The sequence below is a fragment of the Pantherophis guttatus genome, chromosome 1 (assembly GCF_059756535.1).
Source record: "Pantherophis guttatus breed Tessera chromosome 1, ASM5975653v1, whole genome shotgun sequence".
NCBI lineage: Eukaryota > Metazoa > Chordata > Lepidosauria > Squamata > Colubridae > Pantherophis > Pantherophis guttatus.
In genome coordinates, this window is record NC_142063.1 from 246,143,901 (window position 1) to 246,158,795 (window position 14,895).

Below are 14,895 nucleotides of genomic sequence, written 5' to 3' on the forward strand. Positions count from 1 at the left end.
ATGACTGCCTTCTAGAATCAGACACGACTAGACAGAGGAAACCTTTACCTTTATTTCAAACTGTATACCCTTTTGAGCTACAGTCAAGTAAAACAGCTTATACCAATTTAAAATAACAAGAGCAAAAAATATCAAATGTGTTAAAATCACATGACAGGAAATTGAATCAGGTTAAACATCCTAATTACAATGAAAAGAAAAAGGGGAGGGAAGAAGAGGGCAGCGGAGAGAAGGGGAGGAAAATTATTGTTTGTAATATATGTGTTATACACAGCGACTTATTAATTTTCTTTACATTGTTAGCACTCTGAAGTTGGATTTCACTTAAAAATATAAGGTATCTATTTTAGTACATCAAATGTTTTTGGAGAAGAAAGCATGAATGGGCCTTCTTTGAAGCAGAGTCTAAAATATTCCGATGGTGATGGTCAGAAGTGGTATTCAGCCGGTTCTCACAGGTTCCGGCCCACCCATCTGCCCCAGCTCCAAGTCGTGCTATTTAGGCATGTTTTTGAGACCAGGTGCATGCGTGAAAGGCGCACGAGCAAGCAAAGCACATGTGTGGAAGCCGGGCACATGCATGGACAGCGCACGTGTGCATGAAGTGGGCGTGCACGTGCGGGGCGAACTGGTGGTAAAGATAAGTGAAACCCACCCCTGGTGGTGGTGGTGAAAATGATAGGCCAAAAAGCTGAAATGCTGATGAGGGGAAGAAGAGAGTCCCTGAGAGAATCCTCTCCTAGCCGCTTTTGATCTTCAGTGGCCAAAATGATGATCATAGTCAAGGCTATCGACTTAAGGATGGCATAGTTGTATTCTAGATAAATCAGCCAAAAAAAAAAAATCACACCCTATACTGTATATCTAAAATTTGCAGAGGCAAAACCAGAACGTATTGCTGTAACGCATTCCACGAGTGTGATTTCTTTCACTGTTTCTCTGCAATAATTCTCTTCTAATTCTGGTGCAGGATTTTCCCCAAATACCCTGCCAAATGGATCCATTTCATAAATCATAATTTTCTTCAAAATGCAAAGAAAATGCAGTTCAAATCCAGTATAAGAGAAGGAGAGAAAGGATAAAACTGAATTTCTTAGGGTTCCAGGAGACTTTATTAACCTGTACCTTTGGCCACCAATAAATACCAGATGACTTCAAATGTATTTTCTGGATTTATCAGCTGTAATTATCTTTTATCTCATCCTTGCCCTTCTTACTGAGCTGAAAGAGCCTACAATTTCATGCCATTTTCAAGGATAATGTTTCCTACTATTGAAGGCACAGAAGTGAAATAGCTTTAGGAGACAGCAGTGCTTATGCCAATAATATTTGATTAGGCCTAATTGATGCAATGATTATCAAAAGTTCACTAAATGGGAAAACCAGGGAAATGCATTTTGCAAGCCATTTTCTCATTTAGATGTTGCCCTTCTCTTTGTCTCTGGCAGGCCATATATTCCTATCTTATAAATGTCATTTATTGCTGTTTCCATGAAGAATGAAAATGCAGGACATTATGGTTTACAAGGAATTACCTGTAGTCTGTCATAGCATAAATACTTGGGTTTTTTTTGGGGGGGGGGGGCTTAGCAATATAACAAGATGCAAAATAATTAAACATAATAACAATTATAATGATAATTTATTAAGCACACATTTCCTTCATGAGCTGTTTTACATAAGACATTTTACACAAGATCAGAAATATACAGAGTCCAGTCCTTATTTGGAGAATAGATGATTACTTATAGTGTTATTCCATTTCATGTAATTTTAAATGGGCATGCTGCTTTTCAAAACTATGTTTTCCCAGAATAGCTTGCAACACATTTAAATCACCAAATAAAATACTGAAACAATCAAAATACATCATAAAACACTATAATTTTAATATATGTTAAAATAATGATGAAATAACATAGCTTAAGAGTTCCTCCACACTACGCATATTTAAAATTAACATATTAATTGATTTATCCTGAACCTTACCAGCTGCAGTTATATTCCAGCTCCATTTTCAATAAAGAGAAGGCAAAATCTATGCAAGAACCTTATTTATTTTTAAATGAGGCATTGTTGCTGTGGTTGTTGCTTCAAAAGAAATTGATAATATTCAATCACCAAAATAAAAATACATTCCTGCAGTTTAGCAGTAAAATTAAGGTTGTCTCATGTTGACAGAAGCTGCAGAAAGCCAGAAAAAGAGATGCTAAAATTGATTACATAGGAGACATGCCTGATGTTATTGTGCAATCATACAAATTGTGCTTGTAGAATATGAAGGGAAACAGCAGCGCTGTTGTGGTTTATCCCATTGAACAAAGTACAGTTTACAGGTTACCGTAGTAAGAATCATTGTATGGGAGACTGATGCTGAGGGAGAGGGATTAAAACGGTCTAGGCCAAGAGGTTTTTGAACTGTTCTTTAGATATCTAAAGGAATATTTAAACTAAAATCCATACAGGTCAGCATGAAATACATCAGTAGTGCCCCTTGGACTTCCTCAGAATTATGAGACGCCTGCTAGTAAAAGAAGAGTTGAGTCAATTTCTGAGTTTTGTAACTTGCTATATCAATGGCAATTTTTATTGGATTGCTTTAAAATTTGGCCCGGTTGTTGGCCGATCACAGGGGACCAGGTTCAAGTAATTATCTCAATTTCTGAAGGGGAAAGAGTTTTGGAGGGTAAGAAGAGTGAAAGATGATTTTGTGACTCATAATTACTGCAAGTAAGAACAGAATTTTATGCCATTTCACTGTAGACACACATTCATGGAAACAACACAAGGTGTCTAGTTTTTATAACATAGTTCCATGTCACGCATCAGAGTATATTTGGGCAATAGTAGGGGAAGGTTGAACAATTTTTTCTTGTTGTGAACATCAGGATATCTCTGTACTTGGTTCAATCCTGTAATTTTAAGAATGGTTTCATTCCTGTTCACTTATGATACACTGAAACAGGAAAACATTGCTTTTCCCAATTTCCGACACTTGATCCTTTCTTCTTGCTTTCTTTAATATTTCATGATTTTGTACTGGTTTTATGTTTTAGGCACATTGCTCTTTTTATTGTGGCATGAAAACAACAGCATATGGGCTTGGTTTCTTCCCCCTCCAGCTTCACAAAGTCACCAGTTTATTCTCCTTTTCCATCAGAAAACATCAATCTCTTCTCCAAAGTAACTATCTTTTTGATATATTGAGCTCAATCACCATTTCTTAATTGTGGTTTGTTGAGTGAACTACAGCGCAGAGGTCACCAATTAAGCGAAGCCATAAAGAAACAAACTTGAGGGGTTTAAATGGGTTAGGAATCGAGGGGGGAATGTCAAAACCCAACAAATGTCAATTGTGTGGGAATGATCTATGAACTGTGTTGCAGAAATAGTCAATAGATTCTTCTATCCCAATTGTCTTGCCTCAAGCAGATCTTGGTGAGTAGGCATAAGTAAATTTAGTGGGATTTACTACTTTTGAGTAGACACAAAATTGCATTACGTGCATGTTAGAATTGTTTTGAGACTAAAACAATGGAAGTTTTATCGGATACCTGAAATGTTATTGTCTTTAAAGGAAGTATGGAAGGTAGAAGTAAAATTCCTTGATTAACTCTCCAAACAATGTTCATAGACAAAGGTTCTCCTCAGCAAAGCTCTACCACACAACCAATATTTTCAGCACTTTGCTAAAAACTCAGTACCTATTCATTTAGTGTACCCAGCACATTCCTGATGAATCTCATATCTAGACTGGCACATATGTCATTCAATACAGCTAGCAAAAATATAGATTGAGGTTTATTTAATAAGCATCAGCAAATGTCAACAACGTTTAAGTGGGAAAAACAGGGTAAAAAGCAGGCAAAACCACAGAGAAACAGAAACATGAACAAGAAGCAAAGATTTGCATTACCTATGTTGAGATCTAAATATCAAAAAAGGGCAGAAAGTTCCAGAGGCCCTGGAAATCATATCGTGGATAAGTAGCATGAACAGTTCCAAAGACAATGACTTTTGGTTATTCTAGCTTTACGACAATATAATGTAACAACCGCCAAATAGAGATGGAAAATCTCTCTATTATATCCCTTGGTGACCCAAGTGCTGCTATCACTGCACTCTCACGGAAGCTGTGGAGGCCTGGATGGGAGACAACTGGCTTCAGTGGAACCCTGGCAAGACTGAATGGCTTTGGGTGTATGGAGCTTCAAGATCTGGGACTTTGACATCTTTAACTTTGGATGGATCCCATCCCATGTACCCCGGACAGATCTACAATTTAAAGCAGTGTAGATTCATTTCCCTTTCCCTCCAGCATTAAATTTATTTATTTATTTATTATTTAAATTTGTATACCGCCCTTCTCCCGAAGGACTCAGGGCGGTGCACAGCCAAAATTAAAATACATACAATACAAAATTTAAAATAATTTAAAAGCAGAATTAAATCGAATTGGCTTCCCAAAATATTAAAACTCATTACCCTTAAAATAACCCATTAAAATTTTAAGCCAGCCCAGCTTGCTGAAATAGGAAGGTCTTCAAAGCTCGACGGAAGGTACGCAGGTCCGGGATTAGTCGTATTCCTGGGGGTAGCTCGTTCCAGAGGGCGGGTGCCCCCACAGAGAAGGCTCTCCCCCTGGGGGTCGTCAGTCGGCATGGCTTGACCGACAGCACCCTAAGGAGGCCCTCTCTGTGGGACCGAGTTGGCCGGTGGGAGGTTATCGGTGGCAGAAGGTAGTCTCGCAAATAACCAGGCCCTAAGCCATGGAGCGCTTTAAAGGTGAGAACCAATACCTTGAAGTGCACCTGGAAGACCACCGGAAGCCAGTGCAGCTCGCGCAGGCAAGGTGTCACATGGGAGCGCCATGTCGCCCCCATAATTACCCGCGCGGCCGCATTCTGGACCAGCTGGAGCTTCCGAGTGCTCCTCAAGGGGAGCCCCATGTAGAGAGCATTGCAGTAGTCCAGGCGAGAGGTGACGAGGGCATGAGTGACCGTGCATAGGGAGTCCCTATGGTATGATGGTACTCCCACTTTGGGCCATGTGTCATGTTTTAAACCAGGCCACTAAAGCTTGTTTAAAAACAAGCTTTGGTAGCCTGTTTTTAACAAGCTTTGGTGGGGTAAGGAAACTGTCATTTAGGATAATGTATGACCCCAATCTTTGCACCTCCACCATCTTCGAGAGAAGAGGCTGAAAAGGTTAGGAATGCTGATGCTAAACTCTGAGAGCTCAGCTGCCGAGAGCACTAACGCCGATTGCTAATATCAGTGGTATTTTACAGCAATTATTACATTATACGCCAGTTTTGCCATGTCAGGCTACATCCTCTTGGTTCTCAGTATTTAATCTCCCTTGGTATTGTTTTTTAATGGAAGTACAGTCTGGGACAGTAAATCCTTCCAGAACCTTCTGAAATATTAATTAAAAAGAGCATTCATTGTAAGACTTTAATAACTACATTTTTGTTACTAATTATTGCAAATTTACTCTGCTTTTCTGAGTATCAGTTATCTCTGAACTTGGCACTCTTTTTATGTTGCAACAGAAATGTTTAATACAAATTGAGAGAACATGCTTTTTATTGTATTCGCTTCCCTTCTGTTTCATATCAAATCTGCTACCTGACAGCACGATCTTACGAAGTGATAGCACAAACTGTAATTTTTATTCCTGTAGTTAGTGATTCTTGAAATTAATTCCATTAAAAGCTCATCTGTTTTCAGGTTGTGAGGAATGGGACTTTATTTTAGAGGCTTATCGGGTATTAGCATACAATGAAAACTGTATATTGGATACTTCGTTTTCCAGAGGTCTCAGATAGTGTATATTTTAAAAAGATTAGAAAAATAGGACCTTCTAGTTCAGGGGTGTCAAACTCGATTTCATTGAGTGCCACATCAGGGTTATGTTTGACTTTGGGGGGCTGGGGTGGCATGGCCAGATCGACGTCACTCATATCGGGGGCGCCTATGGTGGCCCAAGTGCTCTGCCAGCAAAAACAGGCTCCTGAGCTCCGTTTTCAGCTGTGACAGCCTCCTGCAACCCTCCATCAGCGAAAACGGAACTTGGGAGTGCTGCCCATAGCCCTCGCAAGCTCCATTTTCAGCTGTGATGGCCTCCTGCAGCCCTCTGCCAGCAAAGGCGGAGCTCAGGAGGGCCGCATGCAGAGGCACTGTGGGCTGATCCTGCACTGTTTCCAGGATGGCCCCGCAGGCCAGATCTAAGCACCCCGCCAGCTGGATCCGGCCCCCGGGCCTTGAGTTTGACACCCCTGTTCTAGTTTCTCCTAAAGTATTAATATAAAGTGCATTTAGTTTTAGAAGTCACATCTGTGTTACATTATCTCTGTTTAAAAGATCTACATTACTATTTAAAACTTGTGAAGAATTATTTCTACTAATTCTTTCTCCACTTAATTCCCAGGAATAGAACAATAAAATGTGAATAAGAACTAAATTATAGCTGCCTTCAGTCTTCAAAGATCATAATATCAATGTTAATTAGGCTGTTTTATCAACCTGTGTAACACAGACTGACATTTCATATTCTGTTCTTTCTTTTTCCTGTCAAGTTAGACCTGGTTGACATTTTGTGATATTTCCTGATTTAGAACGGTAACATTATTTAGTTGATCACATTCTCAGGACAAGGAAATACAGGTTAATCTAGTGAATGGTTCAGTTTGCAGAACATATTAGGTTAAAATGCAATTAGCTAGCTTGTGCCTCAGTGTGTTGTGTGAATTCAGCCAATGTGGTTACTTTATTGTGCATGTAACCGGCAAACTCAGAAAATTGAGTAATAACACAGCCACTGACGTGATGCTTAATTCTTTCTTCTGCTCCTGTTTTCCATTTCCTTTGATTGAATTTATGGATCATGTTAAGCAATGACTGACCAACCATGATTTATTAAATAAGACATAATTTGTGTGAGTGCATACAGCTCAATAAAACTTCAATCACAGTTTATATATCACATGGACTAGGTGGAGAAAACATGTTGAAGTACACATACAAAACAATATTTAAACTTAGCTGAAATTCAGTGTATCATATCAGAAGTGACCTGAAGTTCTTTGTAAAGGCTACCAAAATGCAGTATTATGGTGGCCAGTAAACTACATGGATGCTACCAATTCCCGAATTGTCCAGGGGCATCATTTTATTCATTAAAAATGTTTCTATATCACTTCAATAAAAATCACTCTAAGTACCAGTAGTATAATGCTGCTGCCAATGTATAGAAGGCAGTAAACAGGATTATATTAATGCTTTTCATCCAATTCTTTTATCATAATATGGGAAAAAAGAATCTCATTGCCTTTGAAATGCTGTCCATGGTCTTCAGTCATATGTAGATTTATCGGTTTGAGATATTCTGATTTTCATTTCTAATCAAAACAACTTCAAAAATGTCTCTATGGACTTAAATTTGTTTTTGAATGCGCACAGGGTGAATAGATTTTTGTAATATCCTTTCATTCTACCTATTTATCATGTTCTTTCTTTTTTCGTTGCCAAACAATGGCGTACCATCTTGCCTGTCCATAGACTGCATTTAATTCTGCTCAAAATGGGGTAGATAAATTCTCTTTCAGTACCAAAGTAAATCTGGATGCATTTCATTGTACAGAAGTACAAGAAATTATCATTTTTAAAAATCTGACTTTTTTTATAGTAAGAGGCCATGAAATTATCCTCTGACAGCCTGCATTCAGCCACTGCTTCCGTCTAACTGTTCATATATCCACTGAAACACTTTGCAGATAAGTACAAACTGAGAGAGAATAGAACACTTTCTGGTAAGGAAGTTAGGAGAGGGATCAGAGGTCGATTCTTAAAAAAACAACAGACAGAAACTGGGAGGAAAAAAATGGAAAGAGAACTTGGACACTGTGTCCATGCATTATGGACGGCACAAAGAAAAATGGATCCAGACAATGTTACACTGGTTTCAATAAAAAATAATATTGGTTGCTGGACCTAAATTGAATTGGCCTGTATTAAAATGTGGAAAGCTTGTTAATTCAAGCAAAAAATCTGGAGAACTTTGCTGAAGGGAAGATTTGGATGAGATCTGGCAGAAGATTTTGCCCACTCAACACAGAGGACATCTCAGGGATCCCAGAACATTCTGTCAGTCAATGCTGAAAACAGAGCATATGCCAGTCTCAGAGAGAAAGAAGGCTGGCCAGTATATATTTAGCCCTTTCCTTATCTCTAAAGTAGGATGTAAATAGAGAGGTGTGCAATTATAAATAGCCCATATGCACAAGCAAATTGGAGCAATATTATAGCTTGCAATCATACATGTAGTTAAAGAAATCACAAATTATGATATCCAGATGTAGAGAGGCAATCGAAAAAGACAAACAATGGCATCGTTAGATGGTAAGGGGAAAAAAGGGAAAACAAAACAAAAAAAACACTTTGGAATGCATTTAGCTCGTTATACAGTAAATTCTGCTTACAGAACTTACACTGGAGGAACTAAAGCTAATGTTGTTAGCTTTTCATAATAAAGAAAAAATAACTTCAAAAAAATGCAAAGGAAACTGTTGTTTTACTATGTCATTCATAAAATCCTATGAACCCTCATAACTTAATTCCAGCTAAACAAAATTCGGAATGACTGGAACCGTATTTTCATTTCGATCATTTGTTTCTCGTTTAAAAACCAAACAAACTTATATGGGTCTGAAATGTAAAACTGTCTTTATTCCTATAGAATTAGATAACTATGACTGCAGATGGTATGGAATTCAATATAAAAACTAAAACTTTAAAAAACTTTACTTTAAAAAGCTGACACAAAAACTCCTGTAATAATTTGTGGAAGTCGGCAAGTGGCCTGTTAATTTTATCAAATTCTGATTTTCCAAAAATACAGGCATTCATGGATTTCCATGATCACAAATTCAAGGCGCATTGTTTGCAATCTTTGTATCTTGTTTTGAATGGATTCTCTAAATTGGTCTAGCTCTAATTGGGTCCTTTTCTATATAAGGAGAAAACTAATCGTGTGGCCTGAGCACCCTCCACATTTTAAATTTTTATTAAGTTTTTAAGAATTACCAGGATATCATCACTAGAAACCATCCTTTTCTTTTCCTTCTATTTATGTCCTCTTGATTGACATTTTATGATGTTTGTATAGCTGACACAGAAGTCTGTAACTTATTTTGTATGGGTCTGCCCTTGAAGATGACTTGGAAGCACCAGCTGGCATAGGACGCAGCTGTCTGCTTGGCCGCCAACACTAATCGGTCCAGCAGAATAATATCTATTTTGGAGAAGCTGCATTGATTGCCAGAAGGCTTCACTTCAAGCAGGGGGTTGCAGTCTCTAAAGTCCTTTGCTGAGTTGGGCCCTTGTTATCTTTGGGACCATCTTCTCCAGAATCTGCCTTCTCTACATAAATTAGCCAAGAATGTAGGCTATGGGTGCCCATCCTTAGAGAGATCAGGGGGCAGGAACCCAGTAAATAGTATTCTCAATGGCAGACTCTTTATTAACGCCAAGGTTAGATTAACCTCCACCCTTTTATCTTAATAGAAGCAGGTAAAACCTCCTTATTTCCCAGGGCATTCAGTGAGGAACCTTTTAAATGAGAACACTAACAGGCCTTAGGGACACGGTGACTCAGTGGCTAAGATGCTGAGCTTGTCGATCGAAAGGTCGGCAGTTCAGCGATTCAAATCCCTAGTGCCACGTAATTACTTGTCCCATTACTTGTCCTAGCTTCTGCCAACCTAGCAGTGCGAAAGCATGAAAAAAATGCAAGTAGAAAAAATAGGTGGGAAGGTAACAGCATTCCGTGCGCCTTTGGCGTTTAGTCATGTCGGCCACATGACCACGGAGACTTCTTCGGACAGCGCTGGCTCTTTGGCTTTGAAACGGAGATGAGCACCGCCCCCTAGAGTTGGGAACGACTAGCACATATGTGTGAGGGGAACCTTTACCTAACAGGCCTTATTTTTACAGTTTAGTACAGAATTGTTTTTATGGATATTTTAATGCATGCATTCTGTTATCCCCCAAGTCATATGAGTAGATGGCATTCAAATATGAATATTTTAGTTTGTTATTTTTAACTTGGCTTATTTTACTAAATTAATGAAAAGAAATTATGGGCCCAACTTTGTTCATTCTCTTTGATTGTATCAGAACTGTTTGCTCAGGTAGTCCTTGACTTACAACAGTTCATTTAGTGACCATTCAAAGTTACAATGGCACTGAAAAAAGTGTCTTGTGACCGTTTTTCACACTTACGACCATTGCAGCATCCCCATGGTCACGTGATCAAAGTTCAGGCGCTTGGCAACTGACTCATATTTATGACGGTTGCAGTGTCTCAGGGTCATGTGATCCCCTTTTGCGACCTTCTCCAAGCAGTCAATGGTGAAGCCAGATTTGCTTAACAAACTTGTTACTAATTTAACAACTGCAGGGATTCGCTTAACAACTGTGGCAGGAAAGGTCGTAAAATGGGGCAAAACTCACCTAACAAATGTCTCACTTAGCAACAAAAATTTTGGCCTTAATTGTAGTCTTAACTTGAGGACTACCTGTATTCCAAACAAAGTTTGGTGAAAAAACAGTGTGAGAACATCTGCTGCATTTGATAATTTTTAAAAGAAAATAATGAGTATTTCTTTTGGGCTAAAGTTCAGCAAGATACAGTGATGGATTCTATGGATTCCATTCTTCGTATCAGGATTCAACCTTAGGAAGATGGCTAAAGGGACATGCTTCTGAACCAGTGGTGGGTTTGCCCCCGGTTCGCACCGGTTCTATAGAACCGGTAGTAAAACCGGTGGGAGGCTCCACCCACCAACCCCGACGGCATGCGCAGAAGAGTGCGTGCGCGTGTGCAGCCCCATTGCAAATCGGTAGTAAAGGTAAGTAGAACCCACCCCTGTTCTGAACAAATTAGAGTGTGTTCTTCTCATCCAAAAGGTTGTTGATCAAGGAGATCACAACTTGTAGCAGTGGAGTAAAACAGCAGCTCTTTGGTTCATTTGTTTTGAAAGTACTTTGCTGGTTGTTCATTACATTTTGGTTAGAAATTGAGATTGTGTAACTTGAAAAAACATGGTACACATTTCCATATGGCATAAAGTTTCCCAAAAATGGTACAATCTGTATAGATGTTTTTCTTGTCAGAATGACAGAGGCAGCTGCAAAAGAAACATATTATGAAATAAGCAATTTTAATTTGGGTAACAGCATGAATATAAATACTGAATTCTTAAGGGACATGACAGTTTAAGAGCCTATAGCCTATAGCTTCCTTTTTTAAAAAACATTTTCTGTAAAGCTTGTAAATTATAACATAATCCTTAAGCAAACTCTGGACTACATGTGTGTGAAAAGATACATGTATATGAAAACATACACCTTCCTTTATGCAAATTTGTCATATATTAGTTTTAACCCCCAAGGCTGATCTAACTTGGTTAGTAAGCTTCATGATATAACTCCAGAATCAGAATCGTCTCTCATTAATTGGTAATAGCATTTTCTATATCGGAATTAAAGAACCCCATAGAAATGTTCTAAACAAAGTATTTGTTTTCTGAAAATATTTTATAGATATATCAGTTAGAATAATTCTCAGAATATAAATTAATCTGAGAAATATATTCACTTTTTAATATTTCATCCTTTCATAACTGTAAATTATACTGCAAAGGCTACTGCATCAACTGTTCTGATATTTCATGCATTGTTCAGCTTTTGAGCCCAAGAAAATAAAATTTACTACCTGCATTTCTTTGCCATAAACTGTAAATTTATTAAATACTGTATGTACTGTAAATTGATATTACTTTGGTTTTCTTAATATTTAACCTTATCCTAGATGCTCACTTTACATTTCTATTTTGATAATTAGCACTTTTCAGTCTTCCTTATATTTAGACAATAAGGTGGAATTGCCTATGTATCTCAAACTGTTACTGATTCAATATCCATTTTTTCTAATAGCTCTCATCTCTTTTTTGCATAATTTCCAAATTATTTTATTAAAATTGAAACAAGAAGATAAAAAGTAACACAAACTAATATAAGGAAGAAAAAAAGCAAAAGAAATAAATGAAAGAAAAAGCAAATAGTGCAAAAAACAAAAAATGAATACTAGGAAAGAAAAAAATTATAAAGAAATGGTTTTCAATGTTCTTCACAGCAATTATAAGTGCAAACATATTTTAATCTCTCTCTAAATTTATGTCATATTACTCTTCTTTCTATATCCTATCTAACCAAACCACAGATCACAAATTCATTTATTTTCAGTAAGGGGCTTCCAATCAACAATAAAAATAGGTAATATCTTTTATATAATCAAAGAAGTCAATTCATCCATTTCAGTAAAATCTGACAATTCCACCAAGCATTTCTCTAGAATGGGTAGTGTTGAATCTTTCTATCTTTATGTGTATGGTAATCTTGCTTTCATAATCATACATTGAAATAATCTTCCATGGCTTTTTCTATCTGTTTATCCATTAGTCCTAAAAGGAAAAGTTGGTTTTAATTGAATCTTTATCTTTAAAATCCTCTATATCAAGGTATGTATTTGAATCCATTTTTTTAAAAAACTTCTTGATATCTCAACAAACTATGATAAAATATCCCTTCATATTGTTCACATTTCAAACATATATTTGAAACGCCTTTACACATTCTAGAAAATTTCTCTTATATTGTGTGCCAGCAGTATATCATTTTATAAAAATTCTCTTTGAGATTATAATATAGTATAAATTTCAACCCCTTTAACCACTTATTTTCCAATTGATACATCTGTATACTATAACCAAAATTCTTAACCCCCTTTATCATACATTGATCAACCTGTTCTTCCTGTTTCAAATTTCAACAATAGTTTGTACATTTTAGCAATTAAGGTTTATCAAAGGTACACAATTGTATTTCAAATTCTTACTTTGCTCCATGCAATAAATCTTTTTATTCATTTTCAGTCTTTCAGATAATTGTTCTATTGATTTGATTTTAAATTCCCCTTTGTTTTCAAATAAGTTCAACCATTTATCTTTATTAACCCTTTCTTTTCTACTATATGCTTCTTGAACGGAGATCCATAAAGATGTTTTCAGACACAACTTGGGTTTATATCTATTCCATATGGTCAAGATGACATATCTAATAAAATTATTTTTAGTGTCCACATTAATTTTAACTTTATCAAAGCATAAATATTCATTTCATCCAAACTTTAGGCTGTGACCTTTTAACTGTAAAAGTCTCTTGTTTCTCAGCAATACCCATTCTTTCATTCAGACAAAACAATTATCAGTGAAGTACAATTTCAAAGCCAACGTATTTTTTTTCTTTGCCACTGTTTAAATGGTATATCAGTTGCCAAAACTAGTATGGTCTTAAATAAATTCTAGGCAAAACATTCATTTTTTTCACATAAATTCTTTCCAACAGTAACAATTTTAATTTCTTCTATCTTAAAATACCTTTTTCACACAATGTCTTAACACTATTAGTTTGAAATAGCATACAATTCATATTTAGCATAGTAATAACCAAGTATTTTACTTTTTTCTCAAATCTTAAAACCAGTTTTCTCCATCAGTTCTATTTGATCTTCTAATTTCATATTTTTCTGAACATCTTTGTCTTCTGATTATTAATCTTGAAACCTGCTAATGTACCAAACCCCCTTAATTTTTCTATTGCCAGTCCATCAAGTGGATCTTATCAAAATCATCTGCAAATGTCTTCAATGAATATATTTTTTTTTCATCTTAACTCCCATAATTCATTGTCTTATGTCTCTATTCAATACCTCACGAACCAAAATGTACAAAAGTGCAGACGGCGAACATCCTGGTCTTGTCCCTTTTTAAATCTAGCATTGTTTTATTAGTTTTCTGTTAACAATTATTTCTGCTTTTTGAGAAGTATAAATTGACCTTACCCACCTAATAACATTATTTCCTAGGTTCATATGTTCCAGAATTCTAAACAACAACAAAAAATCTAATTCAAATTGTCAAACAGCTTCTCTGCATTGATCAATGCAGGTTACTTTTCATTATGTCTTGCTCCAACTATTGCAGAATATTAACATTTCTAACATTATTTTGTAATTGCCTTTTATGTAAAAATTTGCATTGATCTTCATTAATAAAATCCTGTAAAATTATTTGTTGTCTTTCAGCCAAAAGAGTTCGTAATCATTATTCAATAAAGACATTGGTTGATAATTTCCTGTCCCTCATTAGGTAACATTATAATCTCTTTCCAACTATCAGGAATCTTTCTGCAGTATTTCCTGACTTTTGTATAAGGTCCCAATCTCAACTCAGGAAATCAACAGAGACTTGCCAATCTTTTCTCTGATATCCTCTCCATGTTCTTCTAGAATTGTTCTAAATCTTAAGCAATTTTTTCTCTAAGTTCCAATAATGCCAAACTGTCCAAATCCATCTCCAACTCTCTGTATAACTTCTATCCTACTTCCCCAATCTTCCACCTTGTCAATAATTTGTTTGAAATCTGTAGCCAGTGGCCCTATAGATTTTTCAATTTTCTTAACTTTTTTCTGATCTTTTTTCATCCATGCAAATCTTTCTTCCTTTACCTTTTTAACTTTTTACCAAATTGTTAAACAATTTCTGCAACAAATCTGATGAAATGTCCTTATCTGTAAATTGTTCCAATGAACCCCCATATCCTTCTCCCAATTTGACAGTTTTCCTTGTGGTTGCCATGGTAAGAAAGTAAAAGTATGTTAATTACTACAGAGAACGTAAAAGGCAGGCTTCTTTTTTCTATTTTCTTCTCCCTATATTTAACATTTTAGTCCCAATTGTCTCTCCATATTCAGTCATATAGTCCAATTCAT

The 14,895-nt window shown here is 36.4% G+C and overlaps 1 long non-coding RNA gene across 1 annotated transcript in view; it reads right to left on the minus strand.

Annotated features, from left to right (window-relative positions):
- Nucleotides 1–1,625: 1,625 nt before the first annotated feature.
- The window catches only part of LOC117660833 (uncharacterized), a 35,289-nt gene continuing 22,019 nt past the window's right edge, over nt 1,626–14,895 (minus strand). The window contains exon 5 of the long non-coding RNA XR_015731397.1: nt 1,626–11,191. This is a non-coding gene — a long non-coding RNA (uncharacterized LOC117660833). The remainder of the gene's footprint in view (nt 11,192–14,895) is intronic.